General features: G+C 34.0%; 1 non-coding gene across 1 annotated transcript; it reads right to left on the bottom strand.

The window, feature by feature from the left end:
• Positions 1-3,800: 3,800 nt before the first annotated feature.
• Positions 3,801-3,907, bottom strand: LOC112407785 (U6 spliceosomal RNA). Its single transcript, XR_003004832.1, has one exon. It is a non-coding gene; the product is annotated as a U6 spliceosomal RNA (small nuclear RNA).
• Positions 3,908-6,945: the final 3,038 nt, after the last annotated feature.

The following is a 6,945-nucleotide window of genomic DNA, read 5'->3' as shown; positions in this document are numbered from 1 at the left end:
TTGTTTAATTGAAGTGTAGTTGATTTACAATGTTGTGTTAATTTCTGCTGTACACCAAAGTGACTTCATTATATATATATATATATATATATATATACACATACATACACATTCTTTTTCATATTCTTTTCCATTATAGTTTACCACAGGAGATTGGATATAATTCCCTCTGTGAGACAGTGGGACCTTGTTTTTTATCCATTCTAAATATGCCACTTTGCATCTGCTAATCCCCAAATCCCAATCCATCCTTATCCTACTCTCCTCCCCCTTGGCAACCACCAGTCCATTCTCTTAGTCTGTCATTCTGTTTCTGTTTAACAGATAGGTTCATTTTGGTCATATTTTGGATTCCACATATAATTGATATCATATGGTACTTGTTTTTCTCTTTCTGACTTACTTTACATAGTATGATAATCTCTAGGTTCATCCATGTTGCTGCAAATGGCATTATTTCATTCTTTTTGATGGTGGAGTAATATTCTATTGTATATATGTACCACATCTTCTTTATCCATTCATCTGTCAATGGACATTTAGGTTGTTTCCATGTCTTGGCTATTATGAATAGTGCTTTTGTGAACATAGGGGTGCATGTATATTTTCAAAGTGTGGTTTTCTCCAGATATATGCCTAGGAGTGGAATTGCTGGATCATATGACAGCTCTATTTTTAGCTTTCTGAGGAAACTTCATACTGTTTTCCATAGTGGCTGCACCAATTTACATTCCCACCAACAGTGTAGGAGGGTTCCCTTTTCTCCATACCCTCTCCAGAATTTATTGTTTGTAGAGGTTTTAATGATGGCCATCTGACTAGTGTGAGATGATACCTCATTGTAGTTCTGATTTGCATTTCTCTAATAATTAACTATGTTAAGCATCTTTTCATGTGCTTCTTGGCCATCTGTGTGTTTTCTTTGGAGAAATGTCTATTTAGATCTGCCTCTTTTTTGACTGGGTTGTTTTTTTTATATAGAGCTGCATGAGCTGTTTGTATATTTTGGAGATTAATCCTTTGTCAGTCACATCATTTAAAAATAGTTTCTTTTATTCTGTGGGTTGTCTTTTCATTTTGTTTATGGTTTCCTTTCCTGCACAAAAGCTTGTAAGCCTGATTATATCCCATTTGTTTATTTTTGTTTTTATTTCTTTTGCCTTGGGAGACTGACCTAAGAAAACATTGGTATTATTTATGTCAGAGAATGTTTTGCCCATGTTCTCTTCTAGGATTTTTATGGTGTTATGTCTTATATTTAAGTTTTTAAGCCATTTTGAGTTTATTTCTGTGTATGGTAAGAAGGTGTGTTCTAACTTCATAGAGTTACATGTGGCTGTCTAACTTTCCCAGCGCCATTTGCTGAAAATACTGTCTTTTTCCCATTGTATATTCTTGCCTCTTTTGCCAAAGATTAATTTACTGTAGATGTGTGGGTTTATTTCTGGGCTCTCTATTCTGTTCTGTTGCTCCATATGTCTGTTTTTGTGCCAGTACCATGCTGCTTTGATTACTGTAGCTTTGTAGTATTGTCTGAAGTTTGGGATGGTTATGCTCCTGGTTTGTTCTTTTTCTTCAGGATTGATTTGATAATTCTGGGTCTTTTACGGTTCCATATGAATTATATGATAATTTGGTCTAGTTCTATGAAAAATGTCATGGGTAATTTGATAGGGATCATGTTAAACTGTAGATTGCTTTGGGTAGTATGGCCGTTTTAACAGTATTAATTCTTCCAATCCAAGAGTGTGGGATATCTTTCCATTTCTTTGAATCATCTTCAATTTTCTTTATTAATGTTTTATAGTTCTCAACATATGTCTTTCACCTCCTTGGTGAGGTTTATTCCTATTTATTTTATTTTTGGGGTTGTGATTTTAAAAGTTATTATTTTTTTTAGCATTCCCTTTCTGATGTTTCATTGTTGGTGTAAAGAAATGTAACTAATTTCTGTATGTTTATATTGTATCCTGCTACCTTGCTGAATTCGTTTATCAGTTCTAGTACTTTTTGTGTGAAGTCTTTAGGGTTTTCTATACATAGTATCATATCATCTGCATATAATAACAGTTTTACCTCTTTCCTTCCAATTTGGATATGTTTTATTTCTTTTTCTTGTGTCATTGCTGTGGCCAGGACTTCCAATACTATGTTGAATAGAAGAAATGAGAGTGAGCATTCTTGTCTTGTTCCAGATTTTAGGAGGAAGGCTTTCAATATTTCACCATTGAGTATTATATTGGCTGTGGGTTTGTCATAAATAGCTTTTACTATTTTGAGATATGTTCCCTCTATACTGACTTTGATAAGAGTTTTTATCATGATTGGATGTTGAATTTAGTCAAATGCTTTTTCTGCATCTATTCAGATGATCATGTGTTTTTTGTCTTTTCTTTTTTTTGATGTGGTGTATCATGTTGATTGATTTGTGTATGTTGAACCATCCTTGTGAACTTAGAAAGAATTCCATTTGTGGTGTATGATTTTTTTATGGGTTGTTGGATATGGTTTGCTAATATTTTGTTGAGAACTTTTGCATCTATGTTCATCAAAGATATTGGCCTGCAATTTTCTTTTTTGGTGGTGTCTTTGTCTGGTTTTCGTATCAGGGAGATGGTGGCTTCATAGAATGTCTTTGGGAGTGTTCCCTCCTCTTCAGTTTTTTGGATGAGTTTGAGAAGGATTGGTATGCCTTCTTCCTTGTATGTTTGGCAGCATTTGCCTGTGAAGCCATCTGGTCCTGGACTTTGTTTGTAGGGATTTTTAAAATTACAGATTCTATTTCACTTCTAGTGATCAGTCTGTTCAAATTATCTAATTCTTTTGTCATTCAATTTTGGTGCACTGTATGTTTCTAGAAACTTGTCCGTTTACTAACACACCATTGTAAAGCAATTATACCCCAATAAAGGTGTTTAAAAAAAAAAAAAATAATAATAATATAATTGTTCATAGTATTACCTTAAGGTTTTTTATATTTCTGCAGTATCTGTTGTTATGTCTCCTTTTCCATTTCTCATTTTGTTTATTTGGGTTCTCTCTCTTTTTTCTTCTTGGGGAGCCAAGCCAGAGATCTGTCAATCTTGTTTATCCTTTTAAAGAGTCAGATCTTGGTTTTATTGAATTTTTCTATTTTTAAAAATTTCTATTTTATTTATTTCCTCTCTGATCTTTATTATTTCCTTCCTTCTGCTGACTTTAGGTTTTGTTTCTTCTTCTTTTTCTAATTCTTTTAAGTGGTAGGTTAGGTTGTTTATTTGAGATTTTTCTTATGTTTTTGAAGACGGCCTGTATTATTATGAACTTCCCTCTAAGAACTGCTTTTCTATATCCCACAGATTTTGTGTGTTCATTGTCATTTGTCTCTGAGTATTTTTTAATTTCCTCTTTGATTTCATCATTGACCCATTGGTTTTTTAGTAGCACGTTTTTTAGTCTCTGTGTAATTGTTTTTCCTCATTTCTTTTTCTGTCATTAATTTCTAGTTTCACACTGCTGTGGTTGGAAAAGATGCTTGAGATAAATTCTATACTCTTAAATTTGCTGAGCATTGTTTTGTGCCCTAATATGTGTTCAATCCTAGAGAATGTTCCACGTGTACCAAAAAGAATGTGTATTCCGGTTTTTTTGGATGTAATTTCCTAAAAATCTCAATTAAATCTAACTGTTCTAGTGTATCATTTAGTATCTCTGTTGCCTTATTGATTCTGTGTCTGGAAGATCTGTCTATTGATGTGAGTAGGGTGTTAAATTCTCCTAGTATTATTGTATTCCTGTCAATTTCTCCCTTTATGTCTGTTAAAAATATGAAATGCTTTATGAATTTCCATTTCATCCTTGCACAGGGGCCATGCTAATGTTCTCTGTATCATTCTAATTTTAGCATATGTGCTGCCAAAGTGAGCATGAACATATGGTTTTATTTTTCAATTTGTAAACATGGAGTATCACACTGATTTGCAGTTACTGAAAAATCCTTGCATCCCTTCGATAAATTCCACTTTACATGGTGCATAATCCTTTTAATGCACTGTTGGATTCAGTTTGCAAGTATTTTGTTGAGGACTTTTACGTCTATGTTCATCAGTGATATTGGTCTTTAATTCGCTTTTTTTTTTTGCAGTATCTTTGTCTGGTACTGGTATCAGAATGATGGCCTCATAAAATGAGTTAAGGAGTGTTTCTTCCTATGCAGTTTTTTGAAACAGTTTCAGAAGGATCAGTGTTAACTCTTCTCTAAATGTTTGATAGAATTCGCCTGTGAAGCCATCTGGTCCTGTACTTTCGTTCATTGGGAGTTTCAATTTCAGTACTTGTGATTGGTCTGTTTATACTTTCTATTTCTTCCTGGTTCAGATTTGGGAGATTGTAGCTTTCTAGAAATTTTTCCATTTCTTCTAGATTGTCCATTTTATTGGCATATAGTTTCTTGTAGTGGTGTCTTATAATCCTTTGTAATTCTATGGTGTTAGTTGTAACTTCTCCTTTTTCATTTCTAACTTTATTGATTTGAGCCCTCTCCCTTTTTATCTTGATGCATCTGGCTCGAGGTTTATCAGTTTTGCTTATTTTTTCAAAGAACCAGCCTTTAGTTTCATTGATGTTTTCTTCATCTCTATTTCTTTTATTTCTGCTCTGATTTTTATGATTTCTTTCTTTCAGCTAACTCTAGGTTTTATTTGTTCTTTCTCTAGTTGCTTAGGTATAAAGTTGGGTTGCTTATTTTTGATTTTTCTTATTTCCTGAGGTAAGATTGTATTGCTATAAAGTTCCCTCTTAGAACTGCTTTTGCCACATTTCATATGTTTTGGATCATCCTGTTTTCGTTTTCATTTGTCTCTAGGTATTTTTTATTTCCTGTTTGATTTGTTCAGTGATCCAGTGGTTGTTTAGTAATATATTGTTTAGCCTCCACATGTTTCTGCTCACAATTGTTTTCTTGTAGTTGATTTCTAATCTCATAGTGTTGTGGTCAGGCAAGGTGCTAAATATGATTTCAATTTTCTTAAATTTACTGAGGCTTGCTTTGTGGCCCAGCATGTGATCTATCCTGGAGAATGTTCTATGTGCACTTGAGAAGGTGTATTGTGCTGCTTTTGGATGGAATGCGCTATAAATATCAATTAAGTCCATCTGGTCTAATGTGTCATTTAAGGCCTGTGTTTCCTTATTGATTCTCTGTCTGGATGATCTGTCCCTTGATGTAAATGGGGTATTAAAGCCCCTCACTATTATTGTGTTACTGTCAATTTCTCCTTTTATGACTGTTAGCATTTGCCTTATATATTGAGGTGCTCCTATGTTGGGTGCATATATATTTACAATTGCTACATCTTCTTCTTGGATGGATTGCTTGATCATTATGTAGTGTCCTTCTTTGTCTCTTGTAACAGTCTTTTTTTTTAAGGTCTATTTTGTCTGATATCAGTATTGCTACTCCAGCTTTCTTTTGATTTTCATTTGCATGAAATACCTTTTTCCATCCCCTCACTTTCATTCTGTATGTGTCCCTAGATCTGAAGTGTGTCTCTTTTAGACAGCACATATATGGGTGTTGTTTTTGTATGCATTCAGCCAGTCTATGTTTTTGGTTTAATCTGTTTACATTTCAGGTAATTATTGATATGTATGTTCTTATTGCCATTTTATTCATTGTTTTGGACTTGTTTTCATAGGTCTTTTTTCTTCCCTTCCTCTTTTGTTCTATTGTGATTTGATGACTATCTTTAGTGTTGTGTTTGTATTGCATTTTCTTTTTTGTGTGTACATCTATTGTAGACTTTTGGTTTGTGGTTACAATGAGTTTTTGATGTAGCAGTCTATATATATACACAACTATTTTAAGTTGCTGGTCTCTTAATTTCAAATGCACATCCAATATCCTGCATTTGTACTCTCTTCTTCTCACAATTGCTGGTTTTGATATCATATTTGTGTGTGGATGATCTACTACATTTATGTTTGCCTTTACTGGTGAGCCTTCCCATTTGTAATTTTCTTGTTTCTAGTTGTGACCTTTCCTTTCCTTCTAGAGAAGTTCCTTTAGCATTTGTTACAAAGCTGGTCTAGTGGTGCTGAATTCTCTTAGCTTTTGCTTGTCTGTAAAGCTTTTGATTTCTTTGTCAAATCTGAATGAGAGCCTTGATGGGTAGAGTAATCTTGGTTGTAGGCTTTTCCCTTTTATCACTTGAAATATATCATGCCACTCCCTTCTGACCCACAGAGTTTCTGCTGAGAAATCAGCTGATTACTTTATGGGAATTTCCTTGTATGTTGTTTGTTGCTTTTCCCTTGTTGCTTTAATATTGTCTCTTTGTCTTTAATTTTTGTCAATTTGATTAATGTGTTCCTCAGTGTGTTCCTCCTCGGGTTTATCCTGCCTGGGACTCTCTGTGCTTCCTGAACTTGGGTGACTGGTTCCTTTCCGATGTTAGGGAAGTTTTCAGCTATTATCTCTTCATGTATTTTCTCAGGCCTTTTCTCTCTCTCTTCGCCTTCTGGGACCCCTATAATGTGAATGTTGGTGAATTTGACGTTGTCCCAGATGTCTCTTAAAGTGTCCTAATTTCTTTTCATTCTTTTTTCTTTATTCTGTTCCACAGTAATGCTTTCCACAATTCTTTCTTCCAGCTCACTTATCTGTTCTTCTGCCTCATTTATTTTCCTATTGATTCCTTCTGGTGTATTTTTCATTTCAGTTATTGTATTGTTCAACTCTGTTTGTTTTTTATATCATCTAGCTCTTTGTTAAGCATTTCTTATGTCTTCTTGGTCTGTGCCTCCATTCTTTTTCTGAGATCTTGGATCATCTTTACTATCATTTCTCTGAATTATTTTTTTAGGTAGATTGTCTATCTCTGTTTCACTTGTTCTTCTGGGGTTTTATCTTGTTCCTTCATCTGGAACATATTCCTCTGCCATCTCATTTCGTCTAACTTTCTGTGT

This window comes from Neophocaena asiaeorientalis, unplaced genomic scaffold (assembly GCF_003031525.2).
Source record: "Neophocaena asiaeorientalis asiaeorientalis breed wild unplaced genomic scaffold, Neophocaena_asiaeorientalis_V1.1 scaffold149, whole genome shotgun sequence".
NCBI lineage: Eukaryota > Metazoa > Chordata > Mammalia > Artiodactyla > Phocoenidae > Neophocaena > Neophocaena asiaeorientalis.
The sequence above is the reverse complement of the archived record's forward strand: the minus strand, read 5'-3'. Positions and strand labels throughout refer to the sequence as shown.